General features: G+C 38.2%; 1 protein-coding gene across 3 annotated transcripts in view; it reads left to right on the top strand.

The window, feature by feature from the left end:
- LOC134225732 (cAMP-dependent protein kinase catalytic subunit PRKX) overlaps positions 1 to 21606 on the top strand; it is a 246886-nt gene that overhangs the window by 77141 nt on the left and 148139 nt on the right. The gene's annotated exons all lie outside the window — the stretch shown is intronic.

Here is a 21606-nt window from a genome sequence, read left to right on the forward strand (position 1 = left end):
CGTCGCAGTACAAAATCGTAAGAATTTTTCGAGCCTATGTCAATTTAAATCAATGTACGGAATTGATGCAGAATGGCATTTTTTTGCTACATCACATGGCAAAGGTCCTTGTGATGCTATTGGAGGAACAATAAAGCGCATGGCCACAAGAGCAAGTTTAGCCAAAGAACGTGAGCATCCAATTAAAACTGCGAAAGAACTTTTTGATTGGGCAAATCGTAGAAAAGAAAAAGATTTAACCAAATTTTCATTTTGTTTTACTACTACTGAAGAGTACGAAATAAAGGCTTCAGAGCTCAGCGAGCAATTTAATAACGCGAAAACGATCCAAGGAACCCAAAAATTTCACTGTTTCATTCTATTGTCGGAAAATAAAATTAAAGCAAAACTATACTCAAACTGTGCTGATAATAATTCAAAAGTGTTCGATATTTTAAAAAATTTGAATAAAAATAAATAAAAAATAAGTATTAATAAACTGTTTTCATGATATCATAACCCATACCAAAATTCAAACCCAAAACTCTTAGAGTTTCTATAACAACATTGTGTAACTGCCACATTTAATTTAATACTTAGGATAATATTAATTCAATTTTATTTATTTATACATATAATATTTATACATATAATATACATAATATCGATGAATACATAAATATGGAATATCATACAAACAACTTGTTTAACTCACGCAAGGCCCTTAACAATAAAATCAGCATCAAACTGCGATTCTTGAAAAAAAAATACACGGAAATTTTTTTGTTTACTATATGTGAAAATTGTGAAATGTTTGAAATGTCATAACTTTTTTGTTTATTAGTTTACCATCACCATTAACCACCACCAATCACCATTAAGCATTAACCCGTTTTCCCATGACCTCGCTGATCAATCAATGGTTTGCCGTCCGCGGAAAACTGACCCCTACCGGGGATGGCAATAATGTAGTGGATGAGAGATTGATGTGAAAATATTTGACAGCAATTTGCATTGCTGTCACTTAATCGCTATAGTAACAAGATTTTCCCACACTGTGCAGAAGCACGAATGTCATGCGATCGAGTGATACTTAAAAATGCGGATGATTTATGACGAAACGGTTGTGCTTAATCGTCCTTCTCGAGGTATACCATTTCATTTTCTAGGGAATTTGTTTAATTATCAATAACATTCGCAAAATGCTATCAAGTGTGCTTACAGCTGAAAAATTACAAAAATGACGAATAAAGCAATTTGCCGGGTTCTCTAGTTTTTTTTTCAACTAATTCTATTTGCTAACTATCTAAATGTACTCTTGATAGACAATGACTATTATGACTGATGACAAATTTACGGTTGTATGACATGGGACAGTGCAAACGGTTTTATTTTATAGATTTTTCAAGCTTACAATTTTACTAATTTTAATACTAAAAGCGAATTTGAACCGATCAATTGTTGAAAAGTAACATTTTTTGCAACTATTCTTCACTGTTTTTATAAAATTTTCTATTGCTTTGTTTATTTTTGATTTTTTTTCCCTTTCCCATAAGATGCACAATAAAAATTGATATCTCTGCCATTCTCGTATACAAAGTAAGGAGTGAGTGCTAGTAATGGACCCCGTGCGTATAATGGACCCCCTGAATAAAAATCAAAAGTTAACGCTGGAATCAGCGATTTCCTGCAAATTTCCATTGGATATAGTTGCTTCACATATCAGGGTAGTTGTTCCATGCAATTGTTTTGGCTTGGGATACTAAAATTAAGTTATATTAGAGGAATTCCACGGGGGCATGTCAGTCGATCCTGAGCGACCATTTCGAAAATATTTGAAACTCTGCACAGTTTTTCAATTTCATCTAAATCGTCATTTTTCGATATCAAATCTTCATATTGAGTAACGACTAACTTTTCAAAAGGGTGTATGTGAAAATGGTTCAAAAATATTTAAAAAGCTGCACAGCAAAAACGGAATGTTCGATTGTTGTGATTTTTTCAGCAAAGTTAGACAACTAAATGGTGATTCTTAAGAAAATGTGCACAGTAAAAAAAATTTTTTTTGCCTTCAAGAATATCATTTTTGTCACAAAACTCAAATATCTCAAAACCCTATCTTTTTTCGAACGTAATTTTTTAGGAAAACGGTCCATTATATTAGCTATCTACCATAAAAATTTGGTGATGGTAAACTAATAAACAAAAAAGTTATGACATTTCAAACATTTCACAATTTTCACATTTAGTAAAAAAATTTTTCTGTGTAAGTTATTTCGAGAATTGCAGTTTGATGCAGATTTTATTGTTAAGGGACGTGATTTAAACAAGTTGTTTTCATGATATTTTGATTTAATTATTCATAGCATCTATAAGAAACTTAGACACGATCCAGTGTTGTGATCAAAAGTATTGATAGTGTCATAATTTTCATTGCACGTGACTGGCGAAAAATTCTTTTAATAGTGTTGAAACCTGTTGATAATAACGTTGATAGAAACATATCAGAAATGTTATTTTAAGACAAAGCTGCAAAATCAAAGATTTATATACACGTGTACGTCTATAGTTTACCTGCAAAAAATATACCTCTTAGAGAATAGACTTTATGATCGGGAGGAAACGGGTATCTTCAACAACAACAAATGCATGATAGGTACATACCATGACAATGCTCACGAAAAAGCAAAAAATTACTACTACTAAGGTTGTTAAAGATCTTATAGTAATTTTTTCTTCAGTCAAGCAAATGACACCAAACTAGTCAGTAAAAACTTAAAAGTGATTTTGTTTATTGAAATATTACGAACAACATGAGTAGCCGCTTTCTCAACTGTTGTAGGCCGTTTGATGGAAAAAAGTGTTCAAAAGAGTTACGAAATCTCACCGAAAGCACCATAGATAAACTGAAAGCGACTGGTTATGCTCCAATGTCCACATTGAATACAAATTTACGCATTTGCATCGTCCTGCCGTCTAAACGTTGACAAAAGAGCAATCTGTATATCATCGGTTGAGCAGAGCGCAGGAAGTTCGAAAACGACAGCAACTGAGGAATTGCCAGATGTATCGACAACAACTGAGGAATTACCAGAAGTATTAAGTGCTGAGAGCCTTGCCACCGTACCATCAGCGAAATCTGTTTCAACAAATCAATCGGAAGATGAGTGTATCCAAAAGGTCAACATCGAACGCTTTAACGAGGGCATAGCTGGGATAAAAGTGACTCCGATTAAATGGAGTAAGATGGACTACGTTTATTACCCGGAGAAAAATACCGTGAAATAAACGAAGCTGTACGAAGAAACCTCTTCAAATTAGGACCTGATGATGTGGAAAATACAGACTACGATGAGGTAATTATAAATATGAAGGAAAGGTTCTCGAATGCAGCCACGACAAGGAAAGAAAAATTATTGATTTTGTCGATGCTGCCAAGTTCGTGGTCTATTCAGGATGCCATTGATGAGTTCAAAACCAATAGAAATACAGTAAAAGAGGCAAAACAATTGAAGAATAACTGTCTTTCAACCAAAAATACTAGGTCTAGTACTGCATTAACAGATGAGACAAAAGAAATAGTAGTTCAATATTTTAAAGATGATGAAGTAAGTCGAGCTATGCCTGGTCAAAAGATTATGTATCAGTAAAAAGATGGAAAGCGTCAAGCAATCCAAAACGATTAATGATGACGACTTTGAAAGAAGCGTACACACGCTTCAAGGAAATTCACGATAATATTAAAATAGGTTTTTCCTCATTTGCAAGCCTTCGGCCAAGGCAATGTAAGCTTCTTTCCAATTCAGGAACACATAATGTGTGTGTGCACAACCCATGAGAATATTAATCTTATTTTACATAGTTTGAAAAGAATCAATTTAACAAAGGATATTAAAATGTTAACTGGTAGTCTTTTGTGTGAAAATACAACATCAAATTGCTATCTACGATCTTGTTCGGATTGTCCAGATTCTTCATCATTGGAAAATACTTTATTCGCTGAGTTTGAAGAAAAATATATTGATCAGTTATCATTTGAGCAATGGGTGACCACGGATAGGTGTGACATAGAAACTATTGTAAAACCTGTAGATGAGTTTGTGTCATATTTTGCTTGAAATTAGAAAGTTTAATCCTCACGATTTCATTAAAACAGAACAATCCAGCTTTTTAAAAATACGAAAATACATTTACAAAATGGTGAATTTTTAGTCATTTGTGATTTTTCTGAAAATTACAGCTTTGTATTGCAAGATGAAGTGCAGTCCCATCACTGGAACGTACAACAAGCTACAATTCATCCATTCGTTATTTATTTTAATGGAAGTGCGCAAATTGAACACTTAAGTTTTATTATAATTTCCGAAGATTTAAGACACGATTCAGTATCCGTAAACTTGTTCATTGAAAAAATGATTAACTTTTTACGCGTTGATAAGCATAAAGAAGTCAAAAAGATATATTTCATGTCTGATGGAGCAGCGTCGCAGTACAAAAATCGTAAGAATTTTTCGAGCCTATGTCAATTTAAATCAATGTACGGAATTGATGCAGAATGGCATTTTTTTTTGCTACATCACATGGCAAAGGTCCTTGTGATGCTATTGGAGGAACAATAAAGCGCATGGCCACAAGAGCAAGTTTAGCCAAAGAACGTGAGCATCCAATTAAAACTGCGAAAGAACTTTTGATTGGGCAAATCGTAGAAAAGAAAAGATTTAACCAAATTTTCATTTTGTTTTACTACTACTGAAGAGTACGAAATAAAGGCTTCAGAGCTCAGCGAGCAATTTAATAACGCGAAAACGATCCAAGGAACCCAAAAATTTCACTGTTTCATTCTATTGTCGGAAAATAAAATTAAAGCAAAACTATACTCAAACTGTGCTGATAATAATTCAAAAGTGTTCGATATTTTAAAAAATTGAATAAAAATAAATAAAAATAAGTATTAATAAACTGTTTTCATGATATCATAACCCATACCAAAATTCAAACCCAAAACTCTTAGAGTTTCTATAACAACATTGTGTAACTGCCACATTTAATTTAATACTTAGGATAATATTAATTCATTTTTATTTATTTATACATATAATATTTATACATATAATATACATAATATCGATGAATACATAAATATGGAATATCATACAAACAACTTGTTTAACTCACGCAAGGCCCTTAACAATAAAATCAGCATCAAACTGCGATTCTTGAAAAAAAATACACGGAAATTTTTTTTGTTTACTATATGTGAAAATTGTGAAATGTTTGAAATGTCATAACTTTTTTGTTTATTAGTTTACCATCACCAAATTTTTATGGTAGATAGCTAATATAATGGACCGTTTTCCCTAAAAAATTACGTTCGAAAAAAGATAGGGTTTTGAGATATTTGAGTTTTTGTGACAAAAATGATATTTTTAAAGGCAAAAAAATTTTTTTTTACTGTGCACATTTTCTTAAGAATCACCATTTTGTTGTCTAACTTTGCTGAAAAAATCATAACAATCGAACATTCCGTTTTTGCTGTGCAGCTTTTTAAATATTTTTGAACCATTTTCACATACACCCTTTTGAAAAGTTAGTCGTGACTCAATATGAAGATTTGATATCGAAAAATGACGATTTAGATGAAATTGAAAAACTGTGCAAAGTTTCAACTCAATAGAAAATCATGAATTAAAAATTTTCTTAAATTTTGATGCTGTTGCTTGGAATCGCTCATTAACTAATTTGTAAAAGTAAATACGTTAGAGGGTCCATTACTAGCACTCAAGGGGGGTCCATAATAGGCAACAGGAACATGTGGAAATGGAACATGTAAATCAAATGTGGGGGACCATAATACGTATGTAAACCAGCCCGGTGGCATCCCTATCTCACACAATAGGTTTGTTTTGCAGCCAACATTGCGCGGCCGTATCCCACTGACAGTTCTGTATCCTAATGAGAATCAAATGTGATGCTTGTAAACAAAACACATACTATCATGAACTTTACACTGAGATGTTGGCAGCAAAAACATGACGTCGTGCCACCCATCTGATGTAAACAAACTCTATGTTGCGTATTATGGGGTGGCCATATCTGGTTACATTATTTTAAAATGCTTATTTTAGTAGTAAAAATGAATGTTTCAGCATTTTTATGTACAAAACGAATTGCTGATAACTGTTACTTGCCATCTGGTGCTACAGAATGGCAATATGTCATGAGTCTGACTCTAGCGAAGCGATTGAAGTAAATTTCCGTCCTTAAGGGGTCCATTACTAGCACTCACTCCCTATACGTAAAGGCTTTATGGAGGAGGCCCGGAGACCCATAGTGTTATTCACCGACCGACTCAGCTCGACGAATTGAGGTGATGTCTGTGTGTGTGTTTGTGTGTGCGCAAAATTTCTCACTCATTTTTCAGGCACTTAGCCTCAACCGATTTACTTAGGTTGCATTCGACGCAGAATTTTGTCCCATTGTTCGTATTGAAAATTTGCTGAATCAGACTATAAGCTCAAAAGTTATGGCCAAAATACTAACCGTGTAAAGAAGGGGTTCTCAACCTTTTGCCTTTCTCGTATACTAAGTATACGTAAAGGCTATATGTTCGCTCCAAAAATGAACTTTTTATAGGAGGCCCGGAGACCCATAGTGTTATATACCAATCAACTCAGCTCGACGAATTGAGGTGATGTCTGTGTGTGTGTGTGTGTGTGTGTTTTTTTTTCTTCCTAAACAATGGAGGGGGAATCTGCTCAACAGACATCCTGGGTTGACCAGGAAGTGCTGGGTTAGGGGCCACCTCCAATGAGGGAGGCAGGACTGCATCCCCGACCAGCTAAACCGTTTCCATTGCCGCCCCATCGTCCCTTCGGTACAACCAGAAAGTAATGCTTCAAAGGGGCCAGTGCACGACGCACCCTCGAGGTTAGCTGCGTGTCTTTGCAGTATCGAACATCGTGACTCGCTTTTTTAGAAGAACACCATGGTATCGTGCCAGCGCATTGCCGGCTTTCCAGGTGGCCTTACCACGCCCTATGTCCTCGGAAGGTGGGCAGGGTGGACTTCGCATCTGCTTCCCTCTGCACGACTGGTATCAAGAATGATGATGCCGCGTGCACCCCAAATTGACCTTTCTGCGATAGGGTCTATTCGCCAACACACAGAGGGACTTGCCGACGCGGTGCCTACGCCTGCCCCAGCCTTGAAGAGGACCCCTTTCCGTCCTCGGGCTCGGAACCCGCCTGGTTGACCGACGCCGCGAAAGCGACGATACCATGTTGTTCTTCACGCGGCCACTTGTTCGAACAAAGGATCGAGTTCGACCACAGGGCACCGGTATGACCCATGAAGCCGACTCCGAACCCTTGGACCACCTCTTATTTGCGCCTGAACTAGCCATTCCTCGAGTCCACGCGCCACCTTCTGTGTAGCTCCGAGACGATTTGGACGATAGCCGATAAAACGGCGTTCCAGCCAACTTCATCTTTACACATCCTCCGGACTAGGTTGTCCGGGATAGTGCCCAGACCACATGTGGCAAGCATGTGGTCGCGCATTGTGCGAAAACGCGGGCACACGAACAACACGTGTTCCGCCGTTTCCTCTAAACCTACACACACCGGATGTGTGTTTGTGTGTGTGTGTGTGTGTGCGCACCAAAAGAGCATTGGAAATTGGACGGATCGGACAATGGGCTTGGTAGTTATGGCAAAAATACTTTTTTCCATAAAAAAGCGCGTAAAAAAGTTTAGCTCATTTTTAATGCACTTTCCCTAAACGGATTCCCTTACAACAGGCTGCATTCGACGCAGTATTCTGCCCCATTGTTTCCTATTGAAAATTGGACGGATCGGACAATGGGCTTTGTGGTAATGGCCAAAATATTTTTTGTCAGAAAAAAGCGCGTAATAAAATCTAGCTCACTTTTAATGCACTTACCCTGAACCGATTTCCTCGCAACAGGTTGCATTCGACGCAGAATCTTGGCTCAGACGATGGGCTCAGAAGTAATGCCCAAAATACTATTTTTTACCGCACGAGAAAGGCATCATCACCGTTAGGTGGATTAATCTGGGTTTTTTTTTAAGAGGTACCCCTTCAAATTTTCGCATTATTTGATGTTCCCCTTATTTTTTTTGCTGTAAATGAAAATAAGGCCGTTACAAATATTTAATTAACATTTTGTCCTACCGGTCTCCGAAAGATCAAGGGGGGGGGGGATAATAAAAAAAATATTAAAATGGAAAAAATCAAAAAACTCCTCGGATTTGTTAAAAAATCTTTTGAAAATCCTCAAAATTATCCGAATTTTATGTTGTTGCCCCCTCAAAATATTATTTTTGGGCAAAAAATCTGAGGGGGAGGGAGACAAAATAGTTTTTAAATATTTGTATCGGCCTAAGCGTAGATAATTCATTCATTTATTAAGTTAACATCTAAACAGATAACACTGAATCAACAATTTGACGCCACAATGCACGGTTCGAGGCCGCATCTCTCCATCCTCGGATACGCCCCACGCTCGCCAAGTCGTTCTGCACCTGGTCTGCCCATCTCACTCGCTGCGTTCCACGCCGTCTCGTACCTGCCGGATCGGAAGCGAACACCATCTTTGCAGGGTTGCTGTCCGGCATTCTTGCAACATGTCCTGCCCATCGTACCCTTCCGGCTTTAGCTACCTTCTGGATACTGGGTGCGCCGTAGAGTTGGGCGAGCTCATGGTTCATTCTTCGCCGCCACACACCGTCTTCTTGCACACCGCCAAAGATGGTCCTAAGCCCCCGTCTCTCGAATACCCGAGTGCTTGCAAGTCCTCCTCGAGCATTGTCCATGTTTCATGTCCGTAGAGGACAACCGGTCTTATTAACGTCTTGTACATGACACATTTGGTGCGGTGGCGAATCTTTTTCGACCGCAGTTTCTTCTGGAGCCCGTAGTAGGCCCGACTTCCACAGATGATGCGCCTTCGTATTTCATGACTAACGTTGTTGTCAGCCGTTAGCAAGGATCCGAGGTAGACGAATTCCTCGACCACCTCGAAGGTATCCCCGTCTATCGTAACACTGCTTCCCAGGCGGGCCCTGTCGCGCTCGGTTCCGCCCACAAGCATGTACTTTGTCTTTGACGCATTCACCACCAGTCCAACTTTTGTGCTTCACGTTTCAGGCGGGTGTACAGTTCTGCCACCTTTGCAAATGTTCGGCCGACAATGTCCATGTCATCCGCGAAGCAAATAAATTGACTGGATCTGTTGAAAATCGTACCCCGGCTGTTACACCCGGCTCTCCGCATAACACCTTCTAGCGCAATGTTGAAAAACAGGCACGAAAGTCCATCACCTTGTCTTAGTCCCCGGCGCGATTCGAACGAACTGGAGTGTTCGCCCGAAATCTTTACACAGTTTTGCACACCATCCACCGTTGCTTTGATCAGTCTGGTAAGCTTCCCAGGGAAGCTGTTCTCGTCCATAATTTTCTATAGCTCTACGCGGTCTATACTGTCGTATGCCGCCTTGAAATCAACGAACAGATGGTGCGTTGAGACATGGTATTCACGGCATTTTTGAAGGATTTGCCGTACAGTAAAGATCTGGTCCGTTGTCGAGCAGCCGTCAACGAACCCGGCTTGATAACTTCCCACGAACTCGTTCACTAATGGTGACAGACGACGGAAAAAGCTCCGATACCATCCTTACCAGCGGCTTTGTTGGTCTTTAGCTGTTGAATGGCATCCTTAACTTCCCTCAAGGTGGGGGCTGGTTGGCTTCCATCGTCCGCTGAACTGACGTAGTCATCTCCTCCGCTGCCTTGACTTTCACTGCCTGTACTCTCAGCGCCATTCAGATGTTCCTCGTAGTGCTGCTTCCACCTTTCGATCACCACACGTTCGTCCGTCAAGATGCTCCCATCCTTATCCCGGCACATTTCGGCTCGCGGCACGAAGCCTTTGCGGGATGCGTTGAGTTTCTGATAGAACTTGCGTGTTTCTTGAGAACGGCACAGCTGTTCCATCTCCTCGCACTCCGCTTCTTCCAGGCGGCGTTTCTTCTCCTGAAAAAGGCGGGTCTGCTGTCTCCGCTTCCGTCTATAACGTTCCACGTTCTGCCGGGTACCTTGCTGCAGCGCGACCGCCCGCGTTGCGTCCTTCTCCTCCAGAATCTGTCTGCACTCTTCGTCGAACCAATCGTTCCGTCGACTTCGACCCATATACCCGACGTTGTTCTCCGCTGCGTCGTTAATGGCTGCTTTGACTGTATTCCAGCAGTCCTCAAGAGGGCCCCATCGAGCTCACCCTCTTCCGGCAACGCTTCCTCGAGATGCTGCGCGTATGCAGTGGCGACATCAGGTTGCTTCAGTCGCTCTAGGTCGTACCGCGGCGGTCGTCGGTACCGAACATTGTTGATGACGGATAGTTTTGGGCGCAGTTTAACCATCACCAGATAGTGGTCAGAGTCGATGTTAGCGCCACGATATGTCCTGACGTCGATAATGTCGGAGAAGTGCCGTCCATCAATCAGAACGTGGTCGATTTGTGATTCTGTCTGCAGTGGTGATCTCCAGGTGTACCGATACGGGATTCTGTGTTGGAAGTAGGTGCTGCGAATAGCCATATTCTTGGAGGCGTAGATAAGGTATATGAAAAAACGGACCTGAAGAACCGAAGGACCGAAGGAATAACCCATTTTTTGGCACTTATGCTTATCCGATTTGTTCGCAAAAAGTTGCGTTCAACTGAAAATTTCACAATGAGTATAAACGAATGCAAAATAGGATCTATCCACCTATCAGTTATGTTTCCTAACTTTTCTTATATGTGTTTGCTTGCATCATCACCGCTAGGTGAATAAATTGGGGTTTTTATGTGGAGCGCCATTCGTTTTGCTCTGAAGTAAAAAGGTCTAAGGTATCTGAATACTTGTTTGATTCTTGCAATTAGGGAAGATCCATAAAGTACGTCACGCAAAAAACCCCTCCCCCTAGGGGCGTGACGTTCTTTGTGGATGGCCCCTTAGTTTAAAGGTTCATGATGTTACCATTTTTCTACGAACTATCATTTATTCTGATGGGTGTGGAAAGAAAAGCTTTAAAAACGAACATTTTGCAATACTTGACTCAAATTTTAAAGCTCGATCCACTTAGTATTTGGCCGTTTCTTTCCAATTACTGCGGCGCCTCTGGTGGCCGTAATGAGAAATAAAATACATCACATCGTTGCGGAAGGTTTGTTTAATTTATGGTGAAAGTTTCATCAGTATTGATGCTCACGTTCAAAAGTTATCGAAAATGGAACGCGACTGAAGCGATTTGGATAGGAAGAGTGGGATTGCCAACTTCCTATTGTTAACATTTTGTGTGTGTGTGTATTATTGTTTGTATGAACTTTTTTCTGAAAGGAGATTCTCTAGACGCATAAGCGTCTTTGCTTATGGAACCACTCCATCCATTTTGGCCCTTCAGACAGGAGTCTGATGAAATACAAAAAAATATAAACAGGATCAAATCAATTGTTAGATATGACCAGTGCTACTGGCACTTGGCAGTTGCCTTGCTACAATTGATGGTAGTATCATCAACATCATCATCATCAATTCTATTTGCTAACTATCAAATATATGCATTCATTTCTTAGACTAGGTGTTCCGTGTTTTCTTAACACCATCATCCTTATTTGCTATAATGCTATGATACATTTTTTTTAATTTGCCTTTATTTGGAAGGCTCATTTGCCATTTGGCGTTACGAAGCCGGATACTTTGCTTTCTTGTTTTACAATTTACAATATATATTTACAATTACAGTTTTACAAAAACAGTTAACAGTTTCATTTTACAACTAGAGTTAGTTTAAGTAACCGACGTACTCGCGGCTGACTAGGGATAACAAATACATAATCGGAAAAGAAGGGGTTCTAGAGTTCTAAAACTATTGATTGCGATGCTGTAGACTTGTTTTGATGGTGAGAATTGGCATTTATCTGTAACGGAAGATAAAAAAATAAACGACAGGAGAAACGAGAAGAAGAAGACAGAGAATTGCGAAAACGAAAAGAAGAAGATGGAAATTGCGGTAGACAGAGGGCACAAAAATAATCAAGTGCTAACATTAATATTTTTCATATCCCCCTTAGAAGACACGCTGAGTGCTTAACGGGCTTCATCGACCGAACAGCCTCTAAAGAACTTAGACTGTAATACATTAATACATTTCAATTGCCTCTCGCAGTTAGGATTTTTCCTCTGGTTGAATTGAACCATGTAGTAATTACAATGTTTTTAACTTAAACTAAACTTAACCTAATTAAAAGTAATGGTACAAGGAACTGATCGTTGCAGTAGAAGATTGCAACGATTTTTGTCTAAAATTGGAAATAATTTTATTGGGCATTTGTTGCAGTGTCTCAATATTATAAATTCTATGAAGTTCATTGGTACTATACCACGGAGGCAACTTCAGAATCATTTTCAAAATTTTATTTTGAATCCTCTGAAGTGCCTTCTTTCTGGTATTGCACGTTGGCACAGCATACAACATGGCTGGTTTAAAAATTTGTTTGTAAATCAAAAGTTTGTTTTTTATTCATTTCTTTATTTGGTAGGCACTCTGTGTTAGTTAACCGCTACTGTGCCGAGATCTACTGTGGTATTCTGCAGCCAGAATCCACACAGAATCTATTTTTAGATTTTTCCATTATTCATTGTTGTTATCGTTGCTGGTCCATCTCATCGTGAATCCATTGTGTCCGTTTTGTCCATGTCGTGTATCCAATGATCGTTGCCTTGTTCGGTTGCCATTTATCTGGGTAACGTTGGAGGAATGCCTCCGAGAAGAACAAGTTGTCAGTCGTCATCAGGCAGCCGTGTCGGTAAGGCGCGCACCCTAATACGCCACCGCATAGGCTGCGCATCCGACGACTGACGAGGGTTTTGGTGGAGGGGCTGGGAATCAAACCCATGACCATTCGCTTATAGGGCGAACGTGTAGCCAACTATACGCTACGGGACCCCCCCAAAAGTTTGTTCTTAAGACAAAGTTTTCATTTTTCTGTTTATCTTAATATATTTGGCTTCAATGCCTTCAATGTGACTTTTAAAAGTTAATTTTTGGTCCAGCAGAACTCCTAAATATTTGGCTTCGCCAGACCAATTAATTGAAACCCCATTCATAGTGACAATATGTCTGCTAGAAGGTTTCAAATAAGAAGCTCTCGGCTTATGTGGGAAAATTATAAGCTGAGTTTTGGAAGCATTCGAGGAAATTTTCCATTTTTGCAAGTAAGTGGAGAAAATATCCAACCTTTTTTGCAATCTACTACAAATGACACGAAGGCTTCGCCCTTTTGCTGAAAGGCCCGTGTCATCTGCAATCAAAGATTTTTGACACCCTGGTGGTAAATCAGGTAAGTCAGAAGTAAAAATGTAATACAATATGGGCCCCAGTATGCTGCCTTGGGGGACACCAGCCTTTACAGGTAATCTATCAGATTTCGAATTCTTTTTTTTTTTTTTTAATTTTATTTAAGACACTTTACACTATTACAGTGAATTCGTGTCAAACGCAAATGTTATCATAAAAAATAATTTATACATGTATATGGGTATGGTATTGCTTATCTGTTCGTTGCATCATTGGTTCCGCTTGTTTCTCCATAGGCTGCTCTCGTTGTATTTCTCCTGAACGCTGTTTTTAGTTACACTATTACTCGATTTCTTCTTCACGTTGTTTCTTTTTTAAGTTCACTTTGAATTATTTCGTCCTTTCCTTTATCACTGATGGTAGCACTTTTTCAGACTTTGTTCACTTTTTGTTAATTGTTTGCATCACTTTTATTTTTCTTTTTCAGCACCATTGTTGTTTCCCATACTTTTATTCATAAATGTTGAAACAGGTTCGTCTCATGTAGAAACTCCAATATTCGCTTCTCACTGTCGGCATCGTTCCGTAGTATAGCCCCAAGATTGGACTGGTCGATTCCATGTTTTGTCCGTGCATCTTCATATTTTCTGCATTGTACGATGATATGGCGGACATCCAAAACTGTTCCACAGCATTCACACACTGGTGGAGGTGATTTTTTAACCAAAAATTCATGCGTTAGGCGTGTGTGGCCGATACGGAGCCGTGTAAGCGCTCGTTGATCGGCGGAGTTTGCCTGGTCCGACCATTTGACGGTTGCACGTTTAATCTGTCTCAGCTTGACGTCCCTCATATTTGTCCATCGATAGTCCCATTCATGACGAATGTATTGTTTGATCCATTTAGATACATCATGTCCCGAAATTGGAATGTCGAGTGGTGGTCTGCTACACCAGCTCTAACAGGTAATCTGTCAGATTTAGAATTCTGATAGTTTACCTGCAGTGAGCGATCTGATAAAAAATTTTGGATCAGTTTAATAATGTACAGAGGAAAATTAAAATTCATCAATTTTACAATCAAACTTACATGCCAAATACTGTCAAATACTTTCTCTATATCAAGAAGAGCAACACCAGTCGAATATCCTTCAGATTTGTTGAGCCGAATTAAATTCGTAACTCCTAATAACTGATGGGTGGTTGAATGCCCATGGCGAAAACCATATTGCTCATCAGCAAAAATAGAATTGTCATTAATATGAACCATCATTCTATTTAAAATAATCTTTTCAAACAGTTTGCTTATCGAAGAAAGCAAACTGATTGGGCGATAACTAAAAGCCTCAGCTGGATTTTTGTCCGGCTTTAAAATTGGAACAACTTTGGCGTTTTCCATTAATCTGGGATGTATGCCAACTGAAAACATTTGTTAAATAAATTAACCAAAAAGGATAAAGAGCTCACAGGAAGTTTTTTGATAAGTATATAGAAAATACCATCATCACCCGGGGCTTTCATATTTTTATATTTTCTAGTAATAGATCACACTTCATCCAAATTAGTTCCCAACAAAGGGCCAAAAACATTCTCTTGAATAAGAATGTCTTCGAAGTTCCGTGTAACCGTGTTTGTACCATTGATTCCTTCCAACAAACCTCCTGCAGTGCTACGATGCCGCATCCACGGTATTCGTATTCTCTCGCTGATTATTCGTTTTTTCAAAAGCTGGCTTGCAGAACCCCTTAATTTTCGTTGGATCATGGTGCACACTTTTTCTTAGAGTACCTCGCTGCCACTCGAAGGTTGTGAGCCGCTCCTAACATGGAAAACAGACGCTCGATAAGATTTGTACCCTCGGATAGGACGGAAGCAAATAAAATTCCGAAAGCTAATTGCATTAGAATACATGATTACAATCTTTTATCGATACAAATTCCGTGAAAACATTATTGGAGTACAAATGAAAACGACCAGTTGGGCAGGCAGCCAAGTAACTTGCGATGACATCATTCTTATTCATAGTCCGTATAGTCCCTAATAATGCACTTTACTTCTAACAAATATTTTTTTCTGCTGCAGTATTGAATGATTGATATGCATTTTAATACATACATTTTTCTCTTTTACAGGTACGTTATGCTCGCTATTTTAAGTTAAGTGACGGTGAGTTAGTAATGTTTTGATGTATAGTTATTTTTTCTACAATGCAGTGTAGCGTTTTAAATCTCAACGTGTTGTCCATTGTATGAACAGTGTTTAGCGCAGTGCAAGATTTCATCAAAATACATCTTCAAAACACATGTTCAAATGCTCAAATATGATTCGTATCCCAAGTAACATTTCAAGTTTTATAACACTATTGAAGACCATAATTTACTCTATAGGAGTGTTATAAAACAATGATTATATGATATGTTTAAGGTGTAGATTAGATATTACACTTTCCGGCAGTTCGAAGCATTCTGCCAGACGTCATGTTTGGCTTAACAGACGTCTATCAAACTACATCGTTAACCAAACATCTTTCAGCCAAGTATTAGGTGCGCAACTAAGTTTCCACTGTTTGGCAATAAATGGCACTAGGAGTAAGTGCCGGTCGATTGTTACTGATCCTAAATAACAGGGTGGCCACTGAACCGGGAATTAACCGGGAATCAGATAGAACCGGGAAAAACCGGTAAATAACCGGGAATTTGATTTTTAGTTTTGTTTCGATAGACTACAAAACAATTTTACTGATAATTGTTTACATTTTATTTAAATTCTAGGATTCATGAAATGTTGTTTGAATGAGTTTTGTTATCAAATTGTTATAGTATTTTTATTAGGATGTACATTTTTATAAGGAATTTTTATGAGCTCAGAAATCCCAATTTTTACGTGGTTTATCAACAGTTGAATAATTTCTTCGTTTCCAGCATAACAACACAGAAATTCCTTGACAATCATAGGTTTTATAAATCACGTCTTAACTCAAGAATTATGTTTACAGAAATTTATCAATCTTTTAAAAAGTTTTTTTTTTTAATTTTCTTTGAATTTTGCCCTCAGTATTGAGGATTATGAGTTTTTGTCCCATCGAAGGAAGTGGTTAGATCCAATACACTTTTCAAATCAAAATCTTCTACATAATGTACATATTTACATCGGAGATTTTCAGAGAACTGTAAATAAAAAAAACTAAGAGATTTTAGAAATTTTAGGATTAATTATTTCAGTACAAATATTGAAGAAATCATAATCGATAACCCTTTTGCTTCTAAGATTTTTTCACCCCAGCTTTCTTCTCGAAATACAAATACATTAGTTCTTAAATCTGCTTAGTGTTATATGTTTCTTAGTTAAAACTTCTAAATTGTTTCTTTTCAAGAAAACACACTTACCGTCTATAAATCTGATTGATAGTTTTAGAAAATTATATCAGCATTACAGAATTTCCAAAATATCAAAAATCATTCTAAAGCTAAGATATTAAACTTATCTTAGAAGTATATCTGAATTAAAGATTTTTTTCGAACACATGGTGGTCTGTAAAACCATTAGCGATACTCCATTTCTTATAAAATGCTTTCCCTAAAAACATCAAGCATCTTAAAATCCGCTTTGAAATTCTCAGAGAAATCTGACAAAAATATTTCTTGAGCTGTCTCGTTTTTGAATAATGATTCCGATTCTAAGTATGAACGTTTTGAAATCATTTAATTTTTCTTAAATCAATCCTATCTCAAGTTCCTAAAGAATGTTTTTTTTTAACTTGATAAGTCGTTATTTTGAGCAAGTTCATAACAACGGAATACGAATGCCTCGAGCTCATATTGAATAGAAGTACTTTATGATAATGAAAACATATCTCATCTCTAACTTCCTTTTTTCGGTAGTTGTTATTATTTTTCTAAAGGTAGTTGTTATTATTTTTCTGTTATTATTTTTCGTTTTATTTATTTTTCAAGAAAAATATTTTGCTTGAAAAATCTTTGATATATTAATCACAATTTGGATCAAAACTATATAATGAGCTCTTTATTTTTCAAATAAGAATTTACAATGATAAATAATTGATAGTAATTTTTCTATCACTTATCAGAGATTCGTTTCAATTAACGTGTTGCCAATGGTATAGAAAAGGAAAAACGAATGCATAAATGGCTTTGATTCACTTCTAACAGTGACTGCTAGAATGGTCAAAATGAAGGTACCTATAGGATGGAGATGGAAACGATCTGGATTTGAACCCAAGGCGTATAGAGCAGGAACGAGCGGTTGCCTTATAACTGCCAAGCCTGTTACTTAAAAAAGCGTCACAGCAGAATTTGCTTAACGGGCGGTTTATTAACACATTACCATATTGTTTTCTTTGATTTATTTAGGATGTATTGTAATACAATTCCACATATTTTTATAGTGAATTTAAGTCACATAAAACGATCGAAAAAATGTCGCGTAAAACAAGGATGGTTGTTTCACAGATTGATTTGTCAAAGGAATACAACACCTCATTCCTCGATCATATCTTTTCTCGATACACTTGCCGGGAAAGTTCAAAAATTTGAACCGGGAAAAACCGGGAAAAAACCGGGAATTCCAAAATGGAAATTGAGTAGCCACCCTGTAAATATCACGAACCAAACGGAAACAAGAAAAACTTTCATTGAAAATTCCGAAGAATATCCCTCATATCCCCTTCGTCTCACTTTGTGTATTAAACCTCTAGAATGTTTGTATGACAACAGAATGACGCATAATTTCCCGAAGAAATTTCAAAGTATAACGGAAATATTTTTAAAATTTCGAACAACCTCTTGTGGGAACTCTTAAAAAAATTAAAATGGAAACTCCAAAATAATTGCTGTGGAATTTTCGAAGATTTTTTGTGGAAATTCACAAGAATTTTTTGTTGAAATCCAAAGCAGTACTTCTAATTGAAATCAAATTTTAGACCGAGGCAGTGCCTTTCGACCGAACAACCTATTAGGCCGATAGTCATTTGGCCAAATGTTAAATTAGCACAAAGGGCTTTTTGGCCAAACAGACAAGTGACGTTTTCGACCATACCGCTTTCGATCTAAGAACCGTTTCGGTCAAACGTTCAATTCGAGCAACTGGAATTCTGCTAGATGACTTTCGGACAAACGATCATTGCCCTATTTGAACAACTTCCTATGAAGTTTCTTGTGTAAATTCCAGAGGGTTTCCCGTGAAACTCCTAAAAGTTTTCCGCGGATATACCAATGATTTTTTTTTGTGGAAATTCTGAAGAGTATTTGTTGAAAAATCCGAAGAACTTCATGGAAGTTTTAAAAAATTTACCTTAAAATTTGAAACATTTTTTCGTGGAATTTCTATAGAATCTCCCATAAAAATTTCGAAGAATTTTCCGTGGAAATTCATAACAATTTTCATTAGAAATTCCAAATATATTCGTTTGGAAAAAAATGCACGAACTCCTCGATAAATTCTTGCCTTAAAATTAATAATATAAACGGGTTTTATTAATTTAAATAGCATTCGTGAGAACCAAAATTCGGCGGAAAATTTTCACAAGGTGTTAGGTGTTCTCTACCTGACTTGAAACGAACACGCTGTTCCTATGTCGGAATTGTGATCAACAACGGCAATGTTAAATTGATTAAATAGAGGAACGCGTTGACACTGGTTTAGCCAGAATAAGCAAGTTTCTTCTAATTTGTGTGATTTATTCAATTCACAATGGCCGTTAGTCTGTTCATCGTTTTGATTGATACCCAAACCAGTTGTTTTGTTGCTTTTGAGGTGCAGAATCGCTTGTGCGATAATTAGTGACATAGTGCAGAAAAGCATACCGTTTCAGTCTCACGTTTTTTGATTGCAAAATAACAGCCTTATTTACTTTATTCATTCTAGTGTCGGGACAGACCCATATCACCTTTTTTTAAGCGCAGATCTTTGTTCCAAAACGTAGGCTGGCGTTCTCTTTGCGGCTTCTACAGGATTGTAGCAGCTTGAAGTAGTCATATTGTAGGACTTCGAGTAGGATTTGAATTTCAATTAAATTTTTGAGTAATATTTATAATTCGAAAACACTTTCGACCTGCTCTGTGGGCATATGTTTACCTGGACTCTACGACACTACCCATAATTCCATTACCCATAATGCCATTACCCCTAAAGGCCACTACCCCGAATGCCACAACCCCTGAATGAGTCACTACCCTGAATGCCATTACCCCTAATGGGACACTACCCCGAATGAGCCAGTACCCCGAATTAGTCATTATTTCAAGTTAATACTTCATTTCAATGAAAAAAATGTTACCCAAACAAATTCCATATGAATGAACAATAATTGGAACTGAAACTGTTTTAATGCAGTATGGAACTAAGTATTCTTACTCCGTAAGATCCCGTTCCACTTCGTATGGTACTTTTCAAGATTCCTGAATGGCAGGGAGAGATTATGCAGCACGTTTCCATGCACAATGCAGAGAGTTGAAGGCAATTGCAGTCCACGTCAGCATGCCTACTAGGGCAACAAGGTAGAAGTTGTTCCTTGGTCGCTGTAGTAAAAGCAACCGATTCTGGATGAAGCACGCTAAATCTCAAAATCGACGAGGGGGTGCATGGGTAAGAGTGAGTGTGTGAGTGAGCGAGTAAGAGTACACGAGTAAGAGTGTGTGAGTAAGAGTGACCGAGAAAGAGAGAGCGAATGATTGAGAGTAAATGAATGAGTAAAAGTGGATGAGTGAGTAAGAGTGGTTAAGTGAGTAAAAGTGGGTGAATGAATGAGAGTGGGTGAATGAGTGAATTAGTGAGACAGAGGAAGTGAGTGAGTGAGAGTTTGTGTATGAGAGGGAAAGAAAGGGAGATCTTGTTGGTCTTCGGGAAGTTGCGTTGACTTGAAGAAGGCATCATCTCGTTTCGCCTTCTATCGAGCAGACGTTCCTTTTTTCCAGTATTTCCTCTGTGTGCCTTATCGAGGTATAAGCACGTTCATTAAAAGGTGGTATCATCTCCTATGTCTGCCTTATACCGGGCAAACCCGACCATTTAAAGAAGGCATCATCTCCTCTGTCTGCCTTATACCGGGCAAACGCGTTCATTTAAACAAGGCATGATTTCCTCTGTGTGCCTTATACCGGCAAACACGTCCATTTAAAGAAGGCATCCTCTCCTCTGTCTGTCTTATACCGGGCAAACGCGTCTATTTAAAGAAGGCATCATCTCCTCTGTCTGCCTTATACCGGGCAAACGTGTTCATTTAAACAAGGAATAATTTCCTCTTTGTTCCTTTACACCGGCCAAACCCGTCCATTTAAAGAAGGCATCATCTCCTCTGTCTGCCTTATACCGGGCAAACGCGTCCATTTAAAGAAGGCATCATCTTCTCTGTCTGCCTTATACCGGGCAAACGCGTCCACTTAAAGAAGGCATCATCTCCTGTGTCTGCCTTATACCAGGCAAACGCGTCCATTTAAAGAAGGCATCATCTCCTCTGTCTGCCTTATACCGGGCCAACGTGTTCATTTAAACCAGGAGTAATTTCCTCGGTGTGCCTTATACCGGGCAACCCCGTCCATTTAAATAAGGCATCATCTCCTCTGTCTGCTTTATACCGGGCAAACATGTCCATTTAAAGAAGTCATCATCTCCCCTTTCTGTCTTATACCGGGCAAACGCGTTTATTAAAAAAAAAAGATCATATTTACCCTGTATGCCTTATACCGGGCAAACTCGTTCATTAAAACAAGGCATCATCTCCTCTGTTCGCCTTATACCGGAAAAGTGCGTTCTGTTGAAAAAAAAGGATCTCTTACTCCATTTCGTAGAATAGTACTTTTCCAGGTCATAATGACAGGAATGACAGTTAAAGCTAATTAGAAGAAAAATCAAAATCGTTGGTTAAACTGGTTGGTTAAAAACTGTTGCGATTCATCGATATTTGTTGGTGTTAAACATAATAATAGAATACTATAGATTCTAAATGTTTTCGGGGTAACTGCCTTTCGGGGTAATGGATTTCGGGGTAGTATCCTATTCGGGGTAATGACTTTCGGGGCACTGTCCCATTCGGGGTAGTAGCCTTCGGGGTAATGGCATTCGGGGTACTGGGATTCGGGGTACTGGGGTGGAGCCGTTTACCTGAGCTACGGAAGGCTCCTAAAGTAATACATTTTTCCATTTATTATTCTTGTGTCAAAAATGAATAATATTTCAAATATGACTGTATTTCGTGCTCACTTTTCAGTATCTGCCATACTAACGACGTGATTCGGATATAATTGATTCACTGCAAC

This window comes from Armigeres subalbatus, chromosome 3 (genome assembly GCF_024139115.2).
Source record: "Armigeres subalbatus isolate Guangzhou_Male chromosome 3, GZ_Asu_2, whole genome shotgun sequence".
In the NCBI taxonomy this organism is placed as follows: Eukaryota; Metazoa; Arthropoda; class Insecta; order Diptera; family Culicidae; genus Armigeres; species Armigeres subalbatus.